The sequence below is a fragment of the Macrosteles quadrilineatus genome, unplaced genomic scaffold (assembly GCF_028750875.1).
Source record: "Macrosteles quadrilineatus isolate MER2022 unplaced genomic scaffold, UCM_ALF_1.0 Scaffold_5__1_contigs__length_97177068, whole genome shotgun sequence".
Taxonomy (NCBI): domain Eukaryota; kingdom Metazoa; phylum Arthropoda; class Insecta; order Hemiptera; family Cicadellidae; genus Macrosteles; species Macrosteles quadrilineatus.
Window position 1 is genome coordinate 4,933,942 of NW_026542598.1, and position 27,290 is coordinate 4,961,231.

Below are 27,290 nucleotides of genomic sequence, written 5' to 3' on the forward strand. Positions count from 1 at the left end.
CACCATCTTTGTAACTCTTTAAATGTCCATTTGTAGCTTCCAAAATTTCTTTATATTTTTGCAAATCAGCCGGAGTATAATCCTCAGGTTCTTTTAAAGTTAACAATTGCCACAAACCTTTTGTCCCCTTGTAGGTTTTATTTGCAATTGTAACATCATCATTGGCAATGTCAACTTCCTTATTTCCAATAAAAAATTTATTTGCTTCTCGTCTAATACCATATGTAGTGTCTGTCATACTACTTTTACTGAGGTAATTTCCTAAATAGTCTGATGCTAAAAGACCAAAATCTAATTTCTGTGGAGTAGATTGTTGTAATGGTTGTAATCTTGGTATTATTGGTATTCTAGATGGAGTCATTGGGAGAATCTCCATTCGAGGCCTCTCTGTTTTGGCGATTTTTTTTAATTCTTGTAATGGCTCTATTAAAGGTTGGAATGTTTGAAACCTCTCTTCAGCCTCTAGAAACTTGCCACGTTTTAAAGCTCTATATTTCTCTCGTATTTGATTTGCAGAGTCAACCAATTCTTGTTGAATGTTTTTCATCTTTTATTTACATTTTATTTATCTCATTTGACAAAGGATTGTACTCAAACACTTTATCATGTATTATCAAACAATATGCAGATGTATTTGCTGGCACATTTTCTGCAGTTTCAATCTCTAATTTAATATCAACAATTCCTTCCTTCACTGTTTCGTTCTGTCTAGAACAGTCTATTACAATTAGTGGATATTTCTTCATAAACTCAGCCCTACTAATCATAGGATCTGGGATAGTATTATAGTAAGTCTCTCTAAACCTCATAAACATCTCATAAGCTTTAGAGACATCTCCATTTTCAAAGTCGAGATTTAAATCACTATAAGGATAATATTCAGAGTTTAGAAATACTTTGAGATTTTTTAACTTACAGTGATCAAATTCATCAGTTCTTTTTCGTGCACTATTATCCCTAGCTGTTTGGAAACCAAATATAATATACCTAGGCTTCTCCAAACTTGAAGATGTCTTTACTGACCATGTATGTCTTGTAGTATTGGGATATGATGGAAGTTCATGCAACTCTAAGCTTCTAAATGCAATTTGCAAATTTTTATTTTGCAGTAACATCTTTTGTAATTGTAACTTCTCCCCATCTGATGGTATTACATGTGGCATCACCCATTGAATTGAGTTAAGTGTAATTTTAGGAATCATATCAGCAGTACCACTGGCTGGAGCACTAGTGGTTGTTAATATACAATTCAAATCATTTTTGGATCTTTTCAACACCAATTCTTGTTTGACATTTACTAATACCTTATTAAAATCCTCAAATACACCCATTAACAGTTCTAATGGCAAACAAGTACTAAACTTGCCACCTTTATGGAACTCTTTTAAATTCGTGTCAGAATCAAATGCCACATTTGACAATTTAGTTGTTTTATTGTAAGAGCTCAATATTTTCATAAGACTAGAAATTCCTGGGTTTCTTACAATGTCTATTTCTTTACCTGCAACTTCATATCTAATTTCATCAAATAAGAACGCAAATGCATTATTTATAAAATGACCTTTATCATGATTCTCAATTTCTCCCTTAATATACAGATAACTCCTACATGGGAGAGTTAGCAAATCTTGATTATTAATACATATTCGAATTTCATCAGAATTATTTATTGCCAAAGTGTTGTGGGGAACATAGGAGTGATTTGTAATTTTAACCACACTATCGTCGAATTGGGATTTCCCTGTAACGTCTAGAAAATCTTCCATTTTTATTAATAGAAAATTTTAACTTTAGTCCTATTGATCGTAGGAACCTAGCATTTTGTGCACTTATAGATAAATTCTTATAAATTCTCATATCTTTTTTATATGACAAGTAATTGTAGTTTCTTCTCCGTTAAAGTCAATTGCCTTGTCGTGCTGATCGGCAAATGTAATACTGACAACATCTAAACTTCTCTTATTTACAGGAAAATATATAATATTTCTTGGAACTTCGATAATTTTGTAGCCAGGAGGAGCTTCTGGATAAAAGCTATGTATGGTGTGTGATTTGTTTCCATTTAAATAGGACCCGTTTGCAATATTACATTTTACTCTAATCACATTTACATTATTAATGTTTATTTTATTTGTAGATTCAAACTGAACACCAGGAGTAGAAACACCTTTAAATCCCAATAAAACAGACCCTAAACATGGTTTTGTAAAATCAAACACATGGCTAGAAAGTAATGTCGCTTTCATAGTTTTATTATTAGCTGTAAGGAAAAAGTTTGGAATTTGCTTTTGAATTTCCTTTGCAAGCTCAACCACCTCATATGTTCCTTCAGAAATTTCTATTGTAACTGGAGCATTGTGGTCATAATAGAAAACATCATCACCTTCTCCAATGGTTAATTTGTTGCCTTTAAGTTGATTTAATTTTGGAATAAGCCCTTTAAATAAAAGTTTGGATTTAGTATTAATTAATGCTTCTCCATTTTTATCTATTATAACTTTAAGTTTACCATTTAATAATTGGTTTAAATCATCAACTAAGATCTCTCCCTTTGGTAATGTTATTTTCTCTACTTTGTAATATGTTAAAGTATTTAGTGGTTTTTTCACATTAAATATAGAATTATAACTTTGAAAATCTACTAATCCAATTACATAATCATCATTTAATTCAATGGGAGGAAAGAATACTGACTTTAGCTCTGGCTCTGTACCCGAAAATGTTATAGTAAATGAATCCATTTTTATAAACAAAAATTTTTTATGAATGATAAACATAAAATTCCACAAATAGAACTATTTAAATCTTGTATTTGATCGGTTGTATAGAATATTTTATGTCCCTCAAAATATTTAATTACTTCTTTTGGAGGTTGGATTCCAAATGGGTCAAAATAAATTACAATATCTTTATTTTTACGATATGCTGTCCAATGTGTGCCAGATGAACTGTCTAAATTAACTATTCCGCACTCTTTTACTCTTGGTGTTAGATTTTTTAGCTCGTTTTTTAGGTACACCCCCCGGAAGTGAGGCACGTCTTTTGCGGCCTCTAACAGCTGGTAGTTGTCCATATTTTTTATTAAATTTTAATCCCATTCCCATCTTTGCTTTTGCCTTCATCAAATTTGTCACCGCATAAGCAGCTGCTCTTTCAGCAAGATTTGCATCCTTGGCCGTTACTCTAGTCCAAGCTAAGTCTGCTAATCTCATGTCTGCTTTGTTCCGAGCAGCGGTATCGGGATTATTCATGTAGAATATATCATGCTCTTTACAATAAGAGTCTAGTTTATTTTTTGGAGGTACATTTTTAGCTAAATTCTCACGTATATTCGTTCCAGGTCCACAGTACCGATATGATGGTATGTGAAGTGGAAATGGAAGGTTATTTATAAGAGTATTCAATAACCCTCGACCCCTGTAAGGCTTTAGGAATAAACCTTTGCCCTTTTTACATGTTTTCTTATTATTTTTTACCATTTTTATTATATAAAAAATGTCTTTTATTCAACAAAAACACAAATTTAAAATAGTACATACTAAGGAAAATATACCAAAGAAGTTGGGTCTTTTTCCTACCAATATTCGATGTGTTATTTGTGGTCCCAGTGGAAGTGGGAAAACGGTTGTAATTTATAATTTAATTGTAAGAAAGGAAGGATTAAAATTTACAAACCTATATTTAATATCTAAATCTTTAGAACAAGAAAAATATAAAAAAATAATTGAAATATTTAGTTTGTGTGACGAAGTGAAATTACACACGTTTACTGACTGTGAAATCACACCAAATGATGTAAAATCACAGTCAGTTGTTGTATTTGATGATATAAATAGTCCAAATATTACACAATTTTTCTCAATGGGTCGACATAAAAATATTAACAGTTTTTACTTGTGTCAATCTTACAGCAAAGTACACAAACATTTACGTGATAATGTAAATTTCCTAATATTATTTAAACAAGATGATTTGAATTTAAAACATGTATATAACAATCATGTTGGTAATGATTTTTCATTTAACCAATTTAGAAATCTCTGTCATCAATGTTGGGATAAAACTAAATATGGCTTTTTTGTAATAGACAAAGAAAGGTTAAAGAATAATGGCAAATATAGATTTATGTTTGATCAATTTTATAATGACCAAGTGCAAGAGTATTGATACCATCTTCCAGAATAAACCTCTTGTCATCGTCAAACGATAGTACTTTCTTATTCATAGTTAAGGTTTGAAGATGATGATTTGTAGATTTAATTCTTGTCACATTCTCATAGTAATCTTGCCCAGTGGCAAGACAGTTCAAATAATGTTGATGTCTAAGGAGATGTTTAACTGTAGCACCATCAGCTCCTTTAGCTTTCTTCACCTCTAAAGCTTGTTTGTCTTCTTCATATAACCATTTTAGAGGAATATAAGAATATAACTTTGGTCTTAAACCACAATATTCATACATAATATGACCATCTAATTCGTCTTTAAACTTGCCTGTGACTTTTTTATTTTTATCAGAGTATAAGAAATGGTCTTTACTATATCCAGAGGTATCAAAATAGTGTAAGTCACATTCTATTTCCTTGTAAAAATCCTCTGTAACTATAGAATACATTAAAGAATCTGTATCTGTCATTAGAAATCTTTTATTCTTAAATTTTGACATATAATTATAGTGGAAATCATACATTATTACTTTACTAATATCCAAAATGGTCATTCCCAAATATATAGGTTTATTAAACTTTACAACTAATTTATTTAAATGTATAGCATGTAAATTGTTATCGAACTTTTTGCTACAGTCAAACCTTGGATTATTGACATATTTTGTTAATAGTGATTCATCCTTGAGATATATATCACGAAACTTGCGTTGGTTCATAATTGTTCGACCAAAGAGACTATTATTTAACAATTTGTAAAAGTCTTTTTCAAAATCATTTTTAGCACATTTGCGTTTTTCAATATTAAAATTAATATAGGGTGCAAGCCATTTGGACTGTCTAAATTTTAAAATTCTATGGTATTTTGTAGCAACCAAACCCAATTCCTCATATTTTTGTAATGTTTTATAATGTAAAATATATTTAATTTTGTCATTTAAATTAGGTATTAATTTGCCATTCATTTTCTCAGGTGCTAATGGATAATCATTATGTAAATCATGTAAGCTTTTATCATATTTTAAATCAACTTCTAAAATGTATCCAAACTCATCATTTTGATTGTATTTGTAGTCTATCTCTTTCGTCCAATGAAATCCATCCATGGGTAGTGGCTCGCACATTGCTGTAGAGTATAGTGAATTACAGTCTAAATATATTAAATAGACACTTTCTTGATTGGGATCATAATGTTCACCCATATATCTATTATTGGCTTTAGCGTAACGTGTGGAAATCATACTGACTCCTCCTCTGATTGCACTTTCTATGAACAAATGCATGTCAATATCTTGAAATAATTGTAATTTTATGCCAGTAATTCTAAGACAAGCCTCCCATGTTAATCCAGGAAGTGAATACATATGTACGGGGTCAAGTTTGTAATCCTTTAAACACAGGTCTCTAAATGTCTCAAACACATCAGCCAGTAGCAATACATCTGTTTTAAGATATAAATCATGATATTCTTGTAAATTATGTATATTAAAATGGGTCCAGATATGCTTTGCATGTTCATATTCATTGGGAGAGATATGTTCTTTAGTTAAAGTACTGTAAAATTTTTCAATTGGAGGTAGAGACTCTGTAAACTTATCTGGTCCTGTCATATATTCATAGGGAAATACGCCTTTGCGTTGTAGTAGTGGATTGTCTATAAATCTAAATGTATTTAAATTGGAAGCTAATTTGTATAATGGAAGGGATAGAAAGTTGTAGGAATCTAAAAATACTAAATCATCAACAGAGAATGAAATGTACTTTTCCATATCTTTGGCTATGCAATTTAATTTACGATTATATTTTCCCAAGTGTTGCATTATTAAATGTCCATCGTAATTTTTCAAGTTATGGAAGAATACTGGTATTTTCTTTGTTACTTTATAGTTTAAATTACAATCATTATGGGCAGCTCCACGGTATCGGCCATTTGAATGACAATGTTCCCGTACCCTATCAAAATATAGGGGCTTTTCGCAAATGTGACAATGTGTTGAGTTTTGGAAAGATGCCTCTTGCTCAGGAGTCATTACAAGGGGAATATATATCGCCATTTGACTTTTAATGAAGTCATAAGTCTCAAATAACCTTTCGAAAAACACGTCCATAACATTTGCACCACTATATAACTCTTCAGAAATAATCTTAGAATCTTTTACTACGACAAATGCAAATCCAGATGGAGTATGGTTGTTAGAGTTTATAAAACATTCAAAATCTGCATAAATTACAAATGGGGCTTTAAGTTGATATTTATAATTTTTAAATTGTAATGTATTTTGTTTAGACATTTCCACTCTTTGTGCATCAAAGTTCTTACAATATGTTATATGACGTTCTAATTTATCTTTTGTGTAAAAATGTTGTAAACAAAACTTGCAAAAATGCTTCTTGTGGTCTTGTTTTGTAGACCGTAGCATTAACCTATCAAAATCACGAATTAAACAGTAATGTGATTTACGACCTTGTTGTAATAATAATAGATCTATATGAGTGTTACTATTCAGTTTGGTTCTTCTTAATGGATATATAAATTTTCGGTCTTCAACTCCAAATACATTAACACTTATATTATTTTGTCTTTCAAATTTATCTATATCAGATATTTTAACAGGATACTTTATGTTTGTCATATTTAACTGATTTTCATAGGGTGCATAGCTAGAGACTCTATTAGCATGTTTAGCATTCCTTGGATGTAAAGCTGCTAAAATTGACCAAAGGAAGCATTTATTATCTGAATTTTTTATATTTAAAACAGCATGTTTTGATTGAATACTTTTTGGTGTGGGGATATATGACTTTGGAGTTAGAGGCTTATACTTGTAAACGTGCAACTGCCAATATTTAGTATGGTCATAAATCCATCCGCTGCCTTCCGCTTGGTATTTGTGCGTGGAAGCGTCAATCTTTAAAAGAGCATTTTCAATTTGAGGCTTTAAATCTCTCTTCTCAATGGTTAGGATAGTAAGGCTTCTGAAATCTGCAATACATTCTTTCTCATTAACTAATTTTCCATTTTGATCTATTGTATATTTTATAAATTTGATTCTCCTTACTAAAGTCCATTTTATCGGTAGAGGACAAGACTGAAGAGTACTTTTAAGTTCAGTTTTAATCGATTCACCAACAAATTTAATCATTGTATATGGACATTTGTTACAAGAATTTACGTGTCTTTTAAAATGGCCAACAACATTTCTTTTACAGAAATTACAAGTCTTGTGACTTTGTAATATATGAGATTTTAGAGCCACATTATTATCACAGATTAAATCACACAGTTTACATACCTTCATTTGATGTTTTAAATTGTAGTGGCGAATAAGGTTGCTTTTTTTGGAGAGCGATGCGAAACAATGTTGACATGTAGTCTTCATTTTTATATATGTAACTAAAAAACTAGGTTGGCATCTTCTATATAGTAGAAATTACATTTTGACAATTTCAATTAATGAGAAATAATAATTTGAATCAGAATTTTATATTTTAATATTCAAAACAATTTCATACAATAGGATTTGGCAATTGAAATTTTCTAAATCAAAACAAAATCCTAAATCTTAAATAAAAACTCTTTTTAGCAGAATGCTGAGTCTACATATATATAGAGTGAGTGTTACCTATGTTAAAAGGGACTTGAAAAAATTATATAGTGAGTATAATTCGGCTAAGTTTTTAAATAATAACTTGTACACACTTTTGACTCAAAGTCCCCTGGTGCGTGAATTTGGCTAAGTTTTTAAATGATAACTTGTGCACACTTTTGACTCAAAGTCCCCCCGTGAGTGAATTTGGCTAAGTTTTTAAATAATAACTTGTGCACACTTTTGACTCAAAGTCCCCCCGTGAGTGAATTTGGCTAAGTTTTTAAATAATAACTTGTGCACACTTTTGACTCAAAGTCCCCTGGTGCGTGAATTTGGCTAAGTTTTTAAATGATAACTTGTGCACACTTTTGACTCAAAGTCCCCCCGTGAGTGAATTTGGCAAAGTTTTTAAATAATAACTTGTATATATTTTTGACTCACTTAAAAATAGTAATAACAAAATAAGTTACTTTTTTGGATAGAGAAGCAGCACACAGTTGACATGTAACTAAAAAACAAAGTTAGCATCTTCTATATGGTGGAAATTACATTTTAGACAATTTCAATTAATGGGAAATAATAATTTAAATCAGAATTTTAAATTTTAATATTCAAAACAATTTCATACAATAAAATTTGGCAATTGTAATTTTTTAAATCAAAACTAAATCCAAAATCTTAAATAAAAATACTTTTTAGCAATTCAGATTGCTGAGTCTACATATATACAGAGTGAGTGTTAGTTATAGAGAAGACTATGTTACCTATGTTAAAAGGAACTCGACAAAATTATATAGTGAGTATAATTCGGCTAAGTTTTTAAATAATAACTTGTACACATTTTTGACTCAAAGTCCCCCAGTGCGTGAAGTTTGGCTAAGTTTTTAAATAATAACTTGTGCAAACTTTTGATTCAAAGTCCCCCTCATGAGTGAATTTGGCTAAGTTTTTAAAAATAGACTTATATACATTTTAAGTTCCTTAGTGACTGTTCAAAATACTCTAAGTGTTTAAAAATAGATTTATATACATTTTAAGTTCCTTGGTGACTGTTCAAAATACTCTAAGTGTTTAAAAATAGACTTATATACATTTTTTACATGTTCCTTAGTGACTCAATTCGGCTAAGTTTTTAAAAATGGACTCGGGAAATTAGCTACACTCCTAAGTTAAAAGAAATACAGAGTAGGCCTATGAGTACAAGCATCATACGTCACCAATTGATCCCATGACCCGACACGCGACAACATATTACAATAGTCTAGCTTAGATGTCAAAGACTTACCAAAACAAGAAGATCCAGGTGGAAGAGTTAGTGATGATTCCGTAGAATGCCCCCCTTATATACCACAAAATTGTCTAAATTAATTTAGAACTTAACAATGGAAATTGAACAAACTGAAATTGAACAATTGAATAATTGAGGTCAATCAATCAAACATATTTGGTAATTGTCTAAACCTGCCCCAGACAGTCTGGCGCCAGACAGGCAGAGAATGTTGACAATTGATTTTGATTGGGGTCATTAGGTTACACTCACAGTCATTCATTTGAGTCAGGCATAGTTTATGCATAGCCATAAGCGTGCCCGAGTTCGCGCGCAAACCTCACATGATTTTGAGAATATACTTGTGAATGAATGTGGATTTAAAATTTTAATGGAGTTTGAACATTTGTATGGGTTTGTATTGGTCGAGATCCGGGTCTTTAAAAAAGTGGCCAAAAAAAATGAGCCATATTCCAGACGTGTTTTTCAGTATTAAAAAAGTAGAAAATTTATATAGGGGTGTATAGGTCGAGAGCTGGGTCTTTAAAAAAGTGGCCAAAAAAATGAGCCACTCATTTTTCTCATTTTTCCCCTATAAAAAGTGCCCTAAAAGTGCCTCTAAAACGCCGAAAGTGGGGTATCTTTGTCCTATTATATCTACTCCCATCCCAGTCCATAATCTCTACGGTTGTTGAACGACTATAAACAGTTAGGTTATGTAGTCATGGAAGTATCAGATGGGCCGGGTTATGTGTCGTGTGCCGGTGTGAAAGTGATAACCTCTACACCGTCTGCATAGCGATCACGGACCTTCAACTTGTACCGCTTCTAAACAGCCGCAATAGTTTGCGACACTTCCCTATCCGTGGCGAGACTTCATAAGATAGGTTATATTGTCCTCCTGTCTAGGGTTTAAATACGACCCTCTCCGGACCGCCGGTTTATTTTTCAAAACTCTGATGTCCCAAATATAAAACCAATGAATATATCCTACATTCCAATTATAAAACTGACCGAAGCTTTAGGACAATTTTGAATCTCGGTCTTTGCAAACCACGTCGTTTAGCTGGTAAACCAAATTGACCAACGTTTTGTAAATTGACCAGTTGAAATTTTAGCTTGTTCATAATTGGATTGCTAATCGTAATCGAATCAGGTACCGGTATTTTCGACAATTCAACGACACAGTCGAAGGCGAAGATTCGCCTGCATACTAGACCGTGGAAGTCTACCTTCTAATTTAATTCCTTTTTTGAAAAACGAATATCAATAACAAAACATTACACTAATTCACTGAGAAGAAATAACAATCTCTACTGTAAAGATAAGGTGCGCGGAAAAAATCATACATTATGTACGTGCATAATTTTTTGTTGGTTTCCTGTAAAGGTTTAATGTAATTCAATTTTGTTACGTGAAAGTGTAAGTTTTTGTTTAACAGTTTTTCTATACAAAAATATAGCAACAACAATTTACATAATCATCAGTTACATAAGGAGCGGTTGTAAAATTAAAACCCGTTGGTACAGTAACAACTTCTGCGCCTTTCATTGCACGTTGATTTTGCATCTCTTGGGCCCCTTTGCTATGGAACATAGACACTCATATTGAGAATTTGTTGAACCTTTAATCTCGTAACCAGGTAAAAGTTAGGTGCAGGGATCATCATGACAATTATTCCTAATTAACTACTTCGATTGTGAGTTTCCATCTAGTAACAAAAAGCACGTGCCAAGTACGGAGATATCACACGTGATTCTACACCCACACATGTCAATCATCGATTCCAAACAAATTTAAAATCACCAATTAATTAAACCAAGTCAATTAAAGCAAAACAAACAGCACAAAAAACTAACACTTGCATACAAAACAAATCAAATAAGCAAGTACGTGCCGACTGTCGACGTTCACAACAAAAACCACAACTATAAGAAAAGTGAAAACACAATGGTTGACGATTATTAATGGAACGCAATCGCATGGAACTCGCCAAGTCACCTGGTTACAATGTAAATTGGTTCTGCAATAGTCACGAACTACGAAGGTTTGCGTTGACGTTGCAGACGTCAGAATACAATGTAGCATTGTCTAAATGTAAGGAGACATTAATGTTTAACAAGGTCTTACATTTTTGGTCCATCCTGGGCCGGAAATTGTTGGATTTATAACATTCCTTAAAAGCCACAATAGATCATCAATACAAACACTTTATAGAGTTAGAAATCCTCGTAATAAATCTTAATACTCTCCAGAATTGGTTATTATATGATAAATTCCAATTATCAGAGACAGTTCGGACCTCGGACCGAGTTTGTATGAAAAAAACGACTGCCTTCACTTGGGATTGAATCGGTTAATTACCATTGGCGATTGTCTGGATTTGAACCAGAGTCCTCAGGATCAAAGTCATGGGCTGCAATCACTTGGCTCAGGCATTTAATCTTAAAGTTCTAAGTCGTCATTAAGTAAAGACGTTGGTTCATACAACCTTTTATCGTCACAAAGGGAAGTTATCTAATGGTCTTAGCAATCTTCGAAGCCAAGCTAAGCTATAGTGGAAACATCTTTTAAACACTTTGGACCGAAAAAAACATAGAAAAACTGGAAAACTTCCTACTTAAAACTTGATTGATTCCAACATTAAGGTAGAAGACCTTGGGAGGGTTTCCACAAAGTTGATAATACAGGTATGTTGACAAATTGACGGGTGCAGACGGTTTTATGCAGAACTCCATACATCAATTCATAAATTTATTTAGAGCCAAGTATCGTTATAATTTACGTATTTAATTGTATAAATATAATTTACAGTCCCCGCAACAAACTTAAAAGTTAATGTTTTACTAAAGAAATCACCCAGAAGCATTACCATTTGGCCTTCAGAATGTTTACCGCTAATCATACAAATATTTATTGAATACATTTAATAATAGTAATTAACATGTTCTTGTGCAAAAATAATTTAAAACTTCACTGAAGACGAATAAAACAACGTAAAATGCTCGTCATTTTAGACAAAAGGTCAACTAGCATTTTAATGCATACGTGTGATTTTTTGGGCAGGATCAAATAAAAATAATTTCCAGAAGTCCTGTTTTAAACATTCCAACGGTTCCAATAAAACCCACATTGTAAAGAAAAATGTAGTAAAAGTTCTTTACGTTCATCAACTCAACCAGTTTTATCTAGATATTTTAAACACATAGTAAACTACAGGTAGAACATTATTCTGATGAACTGACAAAATTAATATGTCTCTAATTTACAATGTTTGCTCAATTATCCGCAACATTCCCATAAACATCAACAAACCTGCAGACTAAGTGAATTTACAATTGGATAGTTGGATTTTCACTCAAATATTTCATTAATATTACCAGATTTATTCTCTTTGGAATAACATTAAGTTTTATGTGTAAATAGGTTTGCTACAGGGAAGGTGATAAAGTGTTTTTAATTGAAATGTTAATAGCTTAGTATAAAATAAATTTTCCAAATATTGTAAGATAATTATCCATAAACAAGCAATCTACAACAGTCTATACTCTCCTTAAGAAAAACTTGGGAATTTTCATTTCATTTCTTTAAACACTACAAATGGTTTTAAAGGAATTGCAAAATTTGATTTGTTAGAGGTCAAAAAAAAAAAAATTACCCCATAAAACCTCATTCATATAGTCCGATAATGCTGGTTCAAGAACATGTTCAAATAAACGTACGATTACTCATTTGAAACAAATTTCATAAAAATCGGAATAAACATAATTATATACATACATCAAGACGTCAAAACGATAAAGTAAACAGGTGCCAGGTTTATGTTTTACCATGAGACCTACGGTAATAGCTTATTCCCTGTATGGGAAATTCGCAAAAAGAGGTACTGAGATGAATAGGCATATAATGTTACGAACATTGCTAGACATATTATACACTGCATTGTAATAAAACAAATACGTCAAATTATTTCACATTTCATGTGAAAATTACAGAGCTGAAAGTGTTGAATTTCTCATTAGGTTTTGATTGATAATATGTCATGTATAACGAGACATCATAATGATAAACAAATCGTAAATGTAACACGTCTATAACAATTAAAACTTGTGCATCGTATGTCATATAGTTTTAATAAGTCAATTTTTATTAATTTCATCACCAACCAGAATATTATGGCTATTCTGAATCTAATATATATTTAACAAACCAATTATCACATTTGTTCTATGGCCCGGAAGCTTAGTTTAAAAGAAGTAATAGAAAAATTATTAGTGTAAAAAAAACAATCAATTCCAAATTACTATCGTTTTAAATCTATGGAAAAAATATAATACATAAATACATAAGAATGTGAATAATACACGTAACGTTTCTAGAATTAGGCCTACCAAAACAATATTAATATAACGTTTATTTGATTATGTCCAACTATAAAACCACTATTTAATCTATTCAATTTAGATTAATTAAAAACTGCGAATATAAAAACAAATTTTTTAAGATGAACTGACTGCAAGCATCTTGCTTTCATGACACAATTAATTATCAAATTTGTACAACGAAACGTCAAAAAATAAATTATAGTGTTTATAAAGAAAACTGTTTACATAAAAAACCATCGATAGTTTAGTTAATTATTTTCAAATTAATAATTTTTTAGACCTACTGGCTGTAAAACACTTTAAATGTGATGGCTTCTTTAGACATTCATCACACAAATATCAAATGTGTACAACATAACGTCGGAAATTGAATTAACTGAGTGTTTACAAAGAAAACTCTTTAACATTAAAAACATCAATCGATTGTTGAATTATTTTTAAAATAACTTTTTAAGATCAACTGACTGTAGGCCTAAAGCAAATTCATCAAATTTGTTCAACATAATGTCACAAAATAAATTAACTGAGTGTTTATAACAAAACCCCTTTCACTTAAAAACAATCATCGATTGTGTAATTAAATATTTTATAACATTTATTGTGGTGGACAGACCTGAGCGAGAGCGACGGGTCGACTGGCCGCGACGTACGTGCTGCTACACTACACAGACACTGACTGACCGCGGCGACCGTCTGCCGCGTTATATACCTGGCCCGTGTAAACACCTCCCACCTACAACCACAGCAGCCGCACCGCACCACACCGCACCGCACCGCGCGTTACACACAGTTTTGGTAATAATAAACTGAGATATTTATTTATTTAAAGACTGACATTACATCATAAAATGACAGGACATTTGCCAATACAATTTAACACTTAAAGCTAAATAGTAATATTAGAAATTAAAACAAAATAATACATAATCCTACCAATTTCCACTTAAAAATTCTTTCAAAGAATAAAACGTTTTGGATTTTTAAAATTTGTTTGGATTGGCAATGTTTTTTTTATCAGGAACTAAGTTGTACAATTTTGGTCCAGTATATAGAGGCGGCACTTCAAATAGAGTTAATCAATTGATTAGGTTTTGTGTCTAGTGTTTACTTACATATGGTTTATGTGACTCTCCCTGAAAACGGGCAAATTGTTGAATGCATAAATTAATGCTTCTAAAATATATATGTCATAAAATGTTAAAACTTTAACAGCCTGAAAGATGGTTTTACATGGACTTCGGGGTACTTTAGCAATACTGTAATTCTAAGTGCCTCCTGTTGAAGCCTAAAACTCTTTACCATGGCAAGAATTTTCCCACACAAGAATTCTGTATGACATTAAAGATTAAAAATATGTGTGATAAACTGTTAATTGAGTTTTAGTGTCAGTGATTTGAGAAATTGTTCTGAGAAAAAAAATGCTGAGAAGGAAGTTTTTTTCGTAATTTATTAACGTGAGGAAGGCATTCACGATTTCCGTTTAACACACACCAGTTAATAATTAAAATAGAGTAATACGTATGTGAAAGGTGGTATATTTTATCATTAGGATGCTTCTAAAGTGGTCCTTTTGAAACGTCCGTGTAAACACGAACACCCCGAACTCAACTGATTATTGGGCTGTAAATCAATGATCCTGACTGATGAAACTAAGTCCTTAGTGAAACAAAGCTACCCAGATCACCTCACACCATTCTACACTCATTCTTCGCTCATATTTGGGTTCAAATACGCAAGTGGCGTCTCCATCTCAAAATTGATAATGAAATGCTACACCACCCATAGCAGCCGGTGAGTTGAATTCTATTTTTATAGGAACGCATATTTGAACAATATCACTAGTGTATAATTAAAGGTAACCACAATAACACATGTTATTGTTAACTTGTATACACTTGTTAACTTGTAAAGGGCTTGTATACACCGACCTCCATAACAGCAAACTTTTGGAACAAGCGAATTTTAAGTTAGTTTCGATGAGGGTTAAGTGTTTGATAAAAGAAAATTTACACTTTTTATCCACGCAAAGTATAAATCACATCGGCTCAATACTAGGTTTGCTAAAGCAGAATAAGACACTACTAGTAGGATAACAAACTTACAGGACAAGCCTAGTTTCTAGTGGTTTGATTGAGTTTTTTTTCATTCAAATCCTTGATAAAAAGAAAATTTATACTTAGTAAATACATCGTAAAAATGTTATTCACTCAAAGAGTACTTAGGTCTGCTATAAGGAAGACGACCAAAAACGATTTAATTTCATTTTAGACCCTTAAATAAAATGAATGTGCGTTGTATGAGTAGACGAAGAATCAATTCGTGGCGCATACTTATTATTACCATTTTAGATGGGAACGCTTCCTACCTATGTGTTTATTTTTAACCTAAATATGAGTGAATGTGAAGGTTGAGTGTACAATGGAGAGTGATGCCTTGTGTAGCTTTGTTACTGGCTAAGACCATCTGTTTCATTTTGCACCATTTATTAAAATCCCAATGATCAAGGACAGCTGGGTCCAGTATCGAACCATCAAAAGGTTCACACTTCGAAAAGGATCGAACCGTCGGCCTTATGATTACCAGGCGAGCACTAACACCTGAGCTTTTGAGAGCTTAGCACTTTTTATATTGCCAATGGGTGACATAAAAAATGGGATGAAGATAATGTAATAAACTTCGTGAATTTTAAACACTGATTGACACTGTTTAATCTTTCTATTTCAATCCGTTCGCCTGTAATCTGTTTAGGACAGCAGACTCACCCTGTATAAAGAACAACATTATTCTCTTTCTCCTCTTCCCGATGCGATAGCAGCTCGTTTATTATGTAAAGCGTAAAATTAGCAGACAATTGATTTAATCCACTTTTCTGTAATTACTTATAAAAAGTTTCGCACCCTCGCAAGAACGAATTAATCGCGGATGACGACGAAGGCTTGAGCCTTATTAATGGAGTGACTGGCGGGATTACAAGAGTTTACGGGTAATCTAGATCATTAACATCGCCACGGTTATCTATAATGGCTGCTTAACAGATCGGCGTGCTGAAACTTTGTGACACATATTGTAAACTCAGTGGTGTGTGAATTATTGTGTTTTGCATCTGATTAGATTTTAAATTTACGATATCCATATTTTTTGTTATGAATAACTTCTTGATCAGCGTCGTACGTATAAAAATACCTTAATAAAAATACGCCATATAAAACAATATATTTACACTTATACTGATTACTCTCTGTTAGTGGTGATCGATTGTGATTGGACACTCCAATCTGTGATTAAATTGTAAGTGTAAATATATTATTACAAGAGATACTGTATGTTTGTACTTTCAGGTATTTCTTTACGCCCAACACTCTTGAGGATTTTAAACCACTAATTGTGCCGCTTTATTTGAATAATATTATATGTACAGTATTATACATATTATGAAGAAAACGAAGGGGACGCAGTAACTTTTTGATGGTTTGAAACACGTTTGAAACTACACCCAGCTGTCTTTTTCATTGGGATTTAAATAAATGGTCCATTAGTTTTAAAATACCAGTGGTAAGCTTCTACACTTAATTATATTTTTCAATAGCGAAATTCAATAGCAATCGTTAGATTTGTTTGGTGGGAGATTTCAAAAAAGGATTTGATGGAAACACGAGTTTTTCCACATTTCAGGCGGTGGGCTCAACACAGAGCAACGATTAAGGACTTAAAGGATTTTATATTTAGTTCCTTGTGTGATGTTTAAGCTAATGTGAAAAATATCGCCAAAACAAATAGTTTGTCTCTGAGTATATTTAGCCACGACTTTCCCACATGTCTAGGAAACCAACTTATCATCAATGTCCAGGTCGTTTCGATTAATAATTGTAAACTCATTTCGGTCATTCAGAAAGCTAATGACAGCGCGTCCAATAAATAACTTATAAAGAATGACTATACAATAACCATTTCAAATAATAAACCGATTTTCCTTAATTTCTGTTTTACATCAGTGCTTATGTATTTATAAACAGTGGTCAACAAACGTTTCAGGACGTATACCGTTATCCTAAGGATAGAAGATAACAATTTGGAGGTTTTTAGGAAGATTCAATTAGGAATTTTTGACTATAAATAATTGGTTGTCAAAATAATTGGAAACGCTAATTATTGGCAAAATTAATTACAAGGAATTTTTTTATCACTTTCACTATTGTGTTTAGGTGTTGGTCTGAACTGATGATAGACGTATTAGAGATCCCTTAGTTTTTGTGAGATACTAATAATATTTAAAACACGAATTAATTAAACAGAGGAACAAAAATTTGCAACAACGCGCTTTTGAAAAAAAAAACATCTGTTGATTAAGAAGATATTTAAAAATGGGAAAACACTTTTTCTCAAACCTCAATTCTCATTAAAGTAGGTAGAAGATAGCTAAGACATCTTTTAACTGTAAAGTAATACTGGGAATGATATACTTTACGAAGTTTTAAAATAAACAAGATTCAAATAAAGTATAGTACTACTGTATACGAGAGCTCGCCCTGTGGTCGAAAACTCGACCAAATTCAAATTCGTTTGATTAAAAACTTAATCTATTATACTTATTTAATACGCAAGCAGGTTTTTTGTGACAATTACTCCTCCGAAACTACTGAACCGATTGACATGTTTTTGGTGTCATTGGAAAGAGCGTAACGTGAAGTTGTGCAGGAAACTTTCTTTTTAGGTAAATAATTAGAGAGTGAGGCCCTGGGGCCCTTTAAAGTTTCGTATTTATCCATAAGGTTAACATGGGAAACAAAAATTGTTATGAAACTCCAGCTGTTGTCAGAAATTAAAAGTTATAAGAAGAACATGATGATTGTAAACAGTCAATAAGTTTGCTAATTTAACAGTTTGCTACAAACTACTGACTTGATTGAAATGAAATATACTATTTGAATTTGGGTTTGCGTGAATATTACAATGGAAAAAAGCGAGAGAGCCCGGATAAATTGATATACTAAAACGAAAACTGAATTAACACTGTGCTGCATTTCTTGGTAATCATTGAAAAAGCCGATTTGCAAACTATGGAAACATACGAAAGTCATAGAAAACCACCAAGGAGAAGAACTATAAATAATGTTTTTTTTAATTTTTATTTATAATCGTTATTATGGACAATCTAATGCGGCTGTGGGTAAGGCTATTAGTAGAAAACACTAAAAAAACAAGATCAGCTTTTGAAAAATGATAAGATTTTTACAAGAAATGTTGATTATATTGATCTGTTATGTAGCCTACATCTTGAGTATTTCCATAATCTTTGAGTCGAATCTACAAAAGTCATCAGAAATTATGGATGTTATTAGTTTTAAAATAACGCCTGTAATACTTAGCCATTGCTCGAATTCGAGCAACAGGTACACTAGTATCAATTTAATATCAAAACTTAATCAGTTATTAAGATTTAGGTTAGGTTCAATAATACACCAAAAGTATGTATTGTGCAAACTTTTCTCTTTTCACACCACGCTGTACATAAAACATGTGATTGGCATTTCTTTAATTTGTTTTGGTTTTCTGTTTACATTTTGTTGTTATTTCCTTCGTCACCAACATGGCAACCCATAAGGCCCATGTTAATTTTTTACAATTTAAAATTCATTTTTTGCGCTTATTTTTTAGTTTATTTTGATTTATAAAGGGATTCTGCACATCTGCAGGAAAATATCTTTCATTTTGTGCCAATCGCGTGTAATTCGGTCCAGTCAGGCTAGCTGTCATATTAAGTCTTGCAAAAGTTTTTTAGTTAAGATATAAACATAAGGTGTTAGAGTACTGACATAATCGACATAGTAGAGACAGTATAAGCTTACGCCACGCCACAATTCAATTGAAGACGAGATGTTTCACAATAAACAATATACAATTTCTTTTGCGACTGTAGTTGTACGATGCATGTCGTTTGTGTGTGAGACGCTTCGCACCTGTTGAATGGACAACCTGCAATTAATGGCTTAGAAACTACAATTGCTGAAACAGTTGACAGATTGAGCTTAAAGGTAGCCTTCCGAGATCAAAGCAGATTATCGAAATCTTGATCTTCGGAAAGTGATTACAGTAGAACCCCTCATATCCGGCCTTGGTTTTACCGGTCCTCTGTTTATCCGGCCCCTTCCAGGAAGCCAATATCAACATGTTTTTTCTCACAGCTTACAGACGTTTAGATGCAGCCACTAGTCTTTGTGACTGCTCAAGTCATAAAATAAGCTGAGTCACTATACTCAGTTGAACTAGTAGGCCTAACCTCTGATCAGTTGGTTGATTATTTCCAAAGTGGGGTTAGTACAGTACAGTACGAGTACATTAATTTTTGTATTTCACAAAATGGTTAAGAATGTTGAGTAGAAATGCATGTACCATTTAAGTCCTAATGATCTTTAAGTACAATTTATTGTCATTTTTACCATTTATTTATGAGATTTATTGTCATTTTTATCTCCATTTAATAGGTTTTGTTACCTGGAATCATAATATTTGTACATTCATTACTTAATGACTTTAACCTACAAATATTTTTTTTCTTTTTACAAACATGTCTATTTTTCTAAAAATGATCCCAGAACAGAATTAAATTATACTTTTGATTGTATATATTGACGTATACTTATGAATTATCATTTTCATAGTAGATTGGTTTATCCGGCCAAATCGTTATCCGGTCAGGGGCTTGGTCCCGTGGTGGCCGGATATGAAGGGTTCTACTGTACGTCATTGAACTGGCGAAAACTTTGTCCGGCGTTTCGGATCCGATGCAACAAGACGTCTTCAGGACAAGGTACAATTTAGCTAAAATTACATGGAGTGCATGGAATATGGAATACTGCAACACTTGTGAAATTTCGGCCAGTATTTTCCAACGACGAAGTCGTATTCCGAATACGATTCAAAATAAAATAGAACTATTTTTTTCACATTAATACAGGAAAATACACGTCTAAATGTGTCCACTGTGAAACAAATCTTAGGTGTAAAATATATTTTAAATAATATTGTTGATCACAATCTATTGCAATTGATTTTAAATAGGCTTTAATATGAAAAAACGAGTCTATGACACTTGTTTTCCTTGATGAAGTTTGTGCTTGGTCATAGTACAAACATGTCGAATATCTTAATGGGGGTTCGTAGACTTTGGAAATCCTAAAGAGTTTCAGGAAGTTCAAAGTTTTTTCAAAGAACCAAAGTAGTTTTCTGATTTTACAACCTATACTTTAACTCCTGAAAAAATACACACACGTCATAGGAAACACCTTAAAACTTCATAATCCCTTCACACATGGCCATTCGCAGAACATTGGACCAATAAAACGATTAAGTCGTGTAGGTGTGAAGAGCCTGGTCGTCAGGAAGTGATCTTTAGTCAACATTTCCTTGAGGATGTTTAGACAAGTTCCGTGCTGACATTGGGCATGTCAAGATTAACAGGTTGATTAGATTTATACGTTTGTGACACACAATGTCTAGATTTTTTTTAGATAAAATAACACATTTGAAAGAACATTAACAATAATATGAAGTCACTTTGTAATTAAATTCTTTGAAACGTTCCCGGACTAAACACGTTCAAGCAACAATTAACTTTCGTCAACAGGATGCCATTTTGATCGACAGATACGACTATAGCTTCGATAGTTTATCATAAGACTAGCTGTCGTTGACTATCGGGCTTCTAGTTAAAGATTAGGTGACAAAAGGAACATCTTCTTCGCAGTATTTGAATTATAAAGTAAGGCGATTTCGGGATTCAATTATTGTATTTGGCACAGTGTTTCATGGATTGAGGTTGGTATTTGTACATAGTAGTACACCGCCTTTACTAATTGCGCATACTGAAAAGGCCACACGATGCTGTATGCCTAACTTGACTTTATCCCGTTGACTCCTCCTGGAGCACATTTTGCTTTTTTGCACATTTTGCATTTTTGGCTTCGACTGTTCCTAGTCGGCCATGCATTAATTGTGTCAAAGAGTTCCATAACTGCGCCAAACCCTCGATGGGTCCCAAAAATGTTCCTTAGTTGCGCCAAGTCCAAGCCAGGTAGGGGTGAGTTGCCGGCAGAAGGAATAACTTTGTTTACGAGTCATCCTAACCTATCCTAACCTACTCAATTATATAGTCAAAAGGGCCGCCACTTGGCGCAGTTAATGAACTTATCGGGTGGCTCACTGCAGTAGTTGGCGCTACTCAGGGATACCAGACTCGACTACCTGGCTCACGCAATGAATACTCATGGGCTCAGGTCAGTTGGCGCAATTAACACCCGCCCTCCTCGTCACCTGTTGGTTGCTTCCATCTTGATCTCTCTCCAGATTACGCATTCTCCTTCATCTCTGCTAGCTATGTCCTCGTTTTTTCCACGTGTTTCTCGGTTCCACTTTAATGCCACCTTTGCTGAATCTCCATTTCCCTCCCGCATGGTGGGATTTACCCTTCTCCATTTATATTTATCTGCACTTCAATGGGCTCTTGATTTTGCACTACCATAGATCCTCAATCAAATGTTGTTTCAGGCCACCTCATTCTTAGAATTATTCTTTGGAACTTGTTAATGCATACTTGCAGCGCATTATTTGTAGTTATTCCTGGATTAAGAGTTATTGACATGTAAAAACGAAAAAGAAGAATTTTAAAACACAAAGTTGCAATTTCAATTTCGTATTTTGTTATCCCTATAACATTTATTGGTAAGCTTTGATACTTTAAACCACGACATGAACATTCAATAAACATTTGGGTTGGACAAGGTGTGGTGACACTTTAAAACGTCCACTACAGTAAACATAAATGCACTGAAGTTTAAAGAACACTTTCCTTCGACTGCAGATGAGAATGTAAACGTACATCAGATATCTTTATGACAATTGCCCAAGGAACCTGCTTACATCCTTGATGCACTAAACGAGCAGCCTAATGGTCATTACCAGTTAATACACAATGACAATGCTTAATCATTAGCGTTTAGCTGCACTTCAAAACGTTTCATGGACCAAAGAAATAATGAAAACTTAATTTTAACCCGTGATAAATATAAGAAGTTTAAGTTAGTTACTTAAAATGCCGAGATAGCGAATTCAAACAGCGTATAAACATTCAAAAGTTTATAAATGGCAAAATTTACACCGTGGATGTTTTTGAGACTTCAAGTAAACAACTATGATAGAAACTATAATTAATAAAAAAATAAAAAAAAACACGTAGATATAGTATTAAAAAGGCCAATGGAGCAATAACAATTATTCATTCTTACTACAAGCAGAACACATAACACTTAGTGTTGTGTTTGGTTAGAAACAAATATTTAAAAAAGTAGAATAAAACAAATGCTGAGAATTGAATGCTCCCAAGATGACTCGAGGGTAGGCTGTAACCAAGTACACATTAAAACTGGATGAATGACTAAATGAAAAGTAGGGAGAAATTAGACGTAAGGAAAAGAGATTGAAAAGATGGAAAAGAGTGGAGGAAGTCGAAAAAGGGTTACAAATCACTCCAACGTAGGCTACCATCAGTACCCAATACCCACACAAACACAACCTTGACATGTAAGTGGTGTTGGGTAGGTCAACACAGCCCACAACAGGTTGGTAACCTAGACCTCGGCCAGTGACGTAGACGGGACATGCTCTCCACACGCTGCTCACTACAATTTGCGGAATCAATTTCCTCTGATTGCAGTCTCCTCGAGCAGCAAAACCGACGTTTCTCTTTACATCAAACAGGTTTCCTCCGCCTGTTCCTTGACCGCGAACAAACAGTCAGAGTTTTCCTTATGATTTATCGTCAACCTCTTTCTTCTCCAGTAAATTGCAAAAAGACCACGAGTGCAAAATTAGTACTAATCTAATTTTTCCATTACAATATCATTCAATTCCGCCTTGAAGATCTATAACATCAAGAGCGCACGAGTTATGTCCATCCAAACCACCTTGAAATCCTATTTTACACTTTGTTATAAAGCTTTGCAATAATTTAAACTAGTTCAAAATACAATTTACGAGCTGAGCGAGCCAAGAAACTAAGGCCGACCTGTAAACACGTCTTGTTCATAAAATTATTTATCGAAATGTGTGAAACACACATAGCAAAAGAAAAGTACATAAATCCTTCTCGTCTCTGGTGGCGTAAACCACGAGCTGATGGCCGTAGATGACCGGCAGACGCCGATTAGGAAACGTTGTTTTCGTGACGAGCAGTTTTTGACATTGTTTGATGTCCGACAAGCTGTAAGCTGTGTACACTGCAGATGGCGGAATCCGGAGTGGCATTTAAATACCCTCAAGGTTACAGGATGCTGGGTTAATGATTTCGATCCTTTCGGAGACAACTGAAAACTAATGGAACAGGCACGTTAATAGGCAGTGTGTGAGGTCGGAGACGTGTAGACACTGATGTGTGTTTAAAATCAACCAAATGTGTTGTATATTTTAACTATCTTTCGATGTTCAACTTGTGAAACAAGTTGCGCGCGTATAGATTTACCATTGACCTTGGACACCGAAGACGTCTCGTTTACATGCAACAGCGCGGTTTTTTTTTTTAAAAACTTCTTTAAGTTCTCTAATTTAGTGTGCCTCGTTGTTCTATTTTCCATTGCGGTTTGCCACAGGCTTCCTAGATTATTGATGGAAACATAGAAGATGTCAGAGTTGAAAATAAGTTGACCTTTCAGCATAGATAAAATGACTGTGTACAAGATATGGAACATTATTTTAAATGAATAATGAACAATTAAATAATGAATTAATTTTTCCTTTTAACCATACATTTACAAATTTGATCAATCAATAATCAAATCAGCTCACTCTGTTGGTAAAAGTAGCTCACTTGGGGAAGTATTAGTTTATTTAAAACTGTATCCGAAAGATTATTAAACTAAAAATCACACTCGCGTTAGTATAAGGTATCTTTATCAAAAAATTGTTCGCACATCCAAAAATAAAAATTTATTGTATTTTTGGACCAGCAGAATTCTCTGTATGGTTCTCAGTAATTTGCAAAAGGGTCGCCAAAGCCAGATTTCGGGCAGTTAAGCTAGGCTAAGTCCCAACCAATCCAGTTAAATATCGTTATAATCCTTACATATCCCCCAAAACATAAGTTTGCAGCGGTTTAGTTTCCTAAACCATTCTGAAATTACGAAATTATTGGATAAAAGTTGTATTACAACTTGAAAAAGAACAAGCAGATTGAATCATATATAACAATACTTTTTCGCAATATGCCGGATTAGCAAACTAAATTCTCGAACTGGGCATCTTTGTAGTTTCCAGATAGGAATAACTGTTATTCTCTTAGAAGAATGAAGAAAAGGTTATTCTCAAATAATTAGGTTTGAAACAACGAGACGAAGTGCAAAATTTATACTTTTACTTGCGTTACAAATTGATAAACATTATAACAATCTATAAACATGTAGCTTACAAAAAAATCAAACAAACAAATAAATAAAATGAATGAGGTTTTAGTTACCACATTCGATTCCCAGTAATTGTATCCGCTAAGGTTTGTGATTTGAAATGTGCAACGTTTAAATACAGCATATGTAGTAAATCCAATGTTGACAGTTTACTTAAATATCTGCTAGAAATACAACTTAAAAACACATAATAACAAAATTAAAATCTATCCACCTTAGTCATCCAACCTTAGTTCTTAGGCAAGATAAACTTAAGAACTTGTCAATCATTAATCTGAAGCGACGGAAAATTGATATAAATATCAACAGGTAATTTCCACGATGAAATGGAAAAAATCTATTTGCGTCCAATGTCCATTATTAACCCTTTAACCATATAAAACATAGGATTATCCACAGCCCATACTTAGTCTACGGTCTAGGGTAAAGCCAGTTAATTATCACATTACGTGACCACCCCTATATTATGGGTTATGTTTGAACAGTCATCCATGACAATCATGTTAGATAGGTAAAATATCTTTCCATCCCCTAATCTTTGTTGTTCAATGCTTAAGGTTATCAAAAGGAAAAGTTATGTTTACAAGATCCGATCTAGATAACCATTCTGTCTCGATTGAAGGTATTTTAAAGGCATCAACAGCAACGTACGTTTAGTCCGTATCCTTGTTAAGTATTGATCGAGGAAAATTGTGACTTTATAAAATTGAATAGATTTATTACTAAACTATTTAAATTTTGAATATATTTATTTGTATACTTATATCTGTGTTGGCACCTTAATAGTTGGACCTAAATGAGAATTCTCCATGGACATTTTAACAATCAAAGTTACACAGTGAAACGTGAAACTGGGACCATCGTGTAGGCTCATACTCTATAATAATCAGTTAAATTTTCATTATCTAACGTAATGCGAAACAAAAAGTTAATGATGACACTAGGTAATACCTATGACTAATTAGATTAGTGGACATCTGGTTTCCTTAGTAAATGTTGAAGTTTGAAAACTAATCAGTTCAATCAGCAAATTAAGTAAAGTAGTTGATAAAGCAGTTGAAGTAGTGAATAGAGCCAGCGACATAATTGCTGTTACTTTTGTGACTTTTGTCGAACTACAAAGAAATTCGTGCCAAGGGATTAACAAACATCATGACTTGTACATAAGAAACTTTCTGACCTGTGACAAATAAGTTAAAGAGTCGCGAATCAAATTTAGCTCTTTCATGATGGTTTTATCAGCACAGACAAAAACTCAATTACATGACAAAAGTGGTGAGAAGGCTAAGCCAAGGATAACTACTATATAGTATATGAGAGTGATATGTGACAAAAAGTTTTACAAAAACTATATAAACACTTCCCCAAACATTGCATCCACAAGGTCCGTGCGGCTGACGACCGCAGAGGAGGAAAATCTTACTGGGATTGTGATTTGCGATGTGTAATTGCACATTAAACAGTAATCAAAGAACTTTTTGCGAATTTCCTATCCTATAGGGAAATAGCTATTAAAAATAACAAAATAAGCAATTGTATTTTAATGGTAAACATACATTTTGTCCTAATGAGTCAGAACTAACTGATACTCGAGGGTATTTCTTTTACATATGTTTATTTTAGGACTGTTAAGTTTCAGGTTTGTAGACTGTTGGGTGCGTCATATTAATTCAAAAATAGAGACCTCTTCGTGGGACACCCGGTATATGTGTACGTGTGTGTCCGTGAACACGATGACTTGAGTAATTTTTGTCCGATTTTGATGAAATTTTGTTTGAAGGTGTAAGGCGGGATAAACTTGAATGAGTTCGCGAACCACCATGATCGGACCGTGGGAAAGGGGGTTTTATGGGGTAAAAACTGGGTTTTCTCCTTTTTGACCCTAAAAACACAAAATTTCCCAATTTCTCTCTACACCTTTTTAAAGAGCTAAACCAAAAACAAATGATTTAGTATATCACAGTGTTTTTGTGCGGTAGTTGGTAACGGAAAAAATTTTAAATTTTCAATTCCCACGTTATTCTTATGGAGAGTATTGTAAAATGTAGTTTGCTTGTTTATGGATATACAGTATTTTGATAAAACTTGGCAAATTTATTTATTCTATACTAAGCTATTAAAATTTTACAAAAAAAAAAACACACATTATTAGTTTCCTTGTACCAAACCTAGGTACTCGTTAAACCGAATGTTATTTAAATAGATTAAATTATTGAAAATCAATTCAGTCAAAAGGAAATCCGCTTAAGGTGCATTGTCCCTGAAGCGACTCTTGCGATAGTAGCTGAGCGATAGTAGCTCAGCGATAGTAGTTGAGCACTGGTTAGCGTTGTTTCAAATGGGACCATTGTCCTTGACGCGACTGCGACTGGAGCGGCTAGCGGCTGAACACAGCGACTGTAGCGGGTCTGCTCTGAGGGCAGTCAGAGTCGCAG

General features: G+C 33.2%; 1 protein-coding gene across 2 annotated transcripts in view; it reads right to left on the reverse strand.

The window, feature by feature from the left end:
* LOC128994204 (elongation of very long chain fatty acids protein AAEL008004-like) overlaps positions 1 to 27,290 on the reverse strand; it is a 107,236-nt gene that overhangs the window by 64,150 nt on the left and 15,796 nt on the right. Inside the window, exon 1 of one of the 2 annotated variants that reach the window (XM_054418583.1) lies at positions 14,019 to 14,078. The exons of the other annotated variant lie outside the window; for it this stretch is intronic. The gene's annotated coding sequence lies outside the window, so the exon portion shown is untranslated. Of the gene's footprint in view, positions 1 to 14,018; positions 14,079 to 27,290 lie in introns of those variants that run through there. 2 annotated transcript variants of the gene reach the window in all.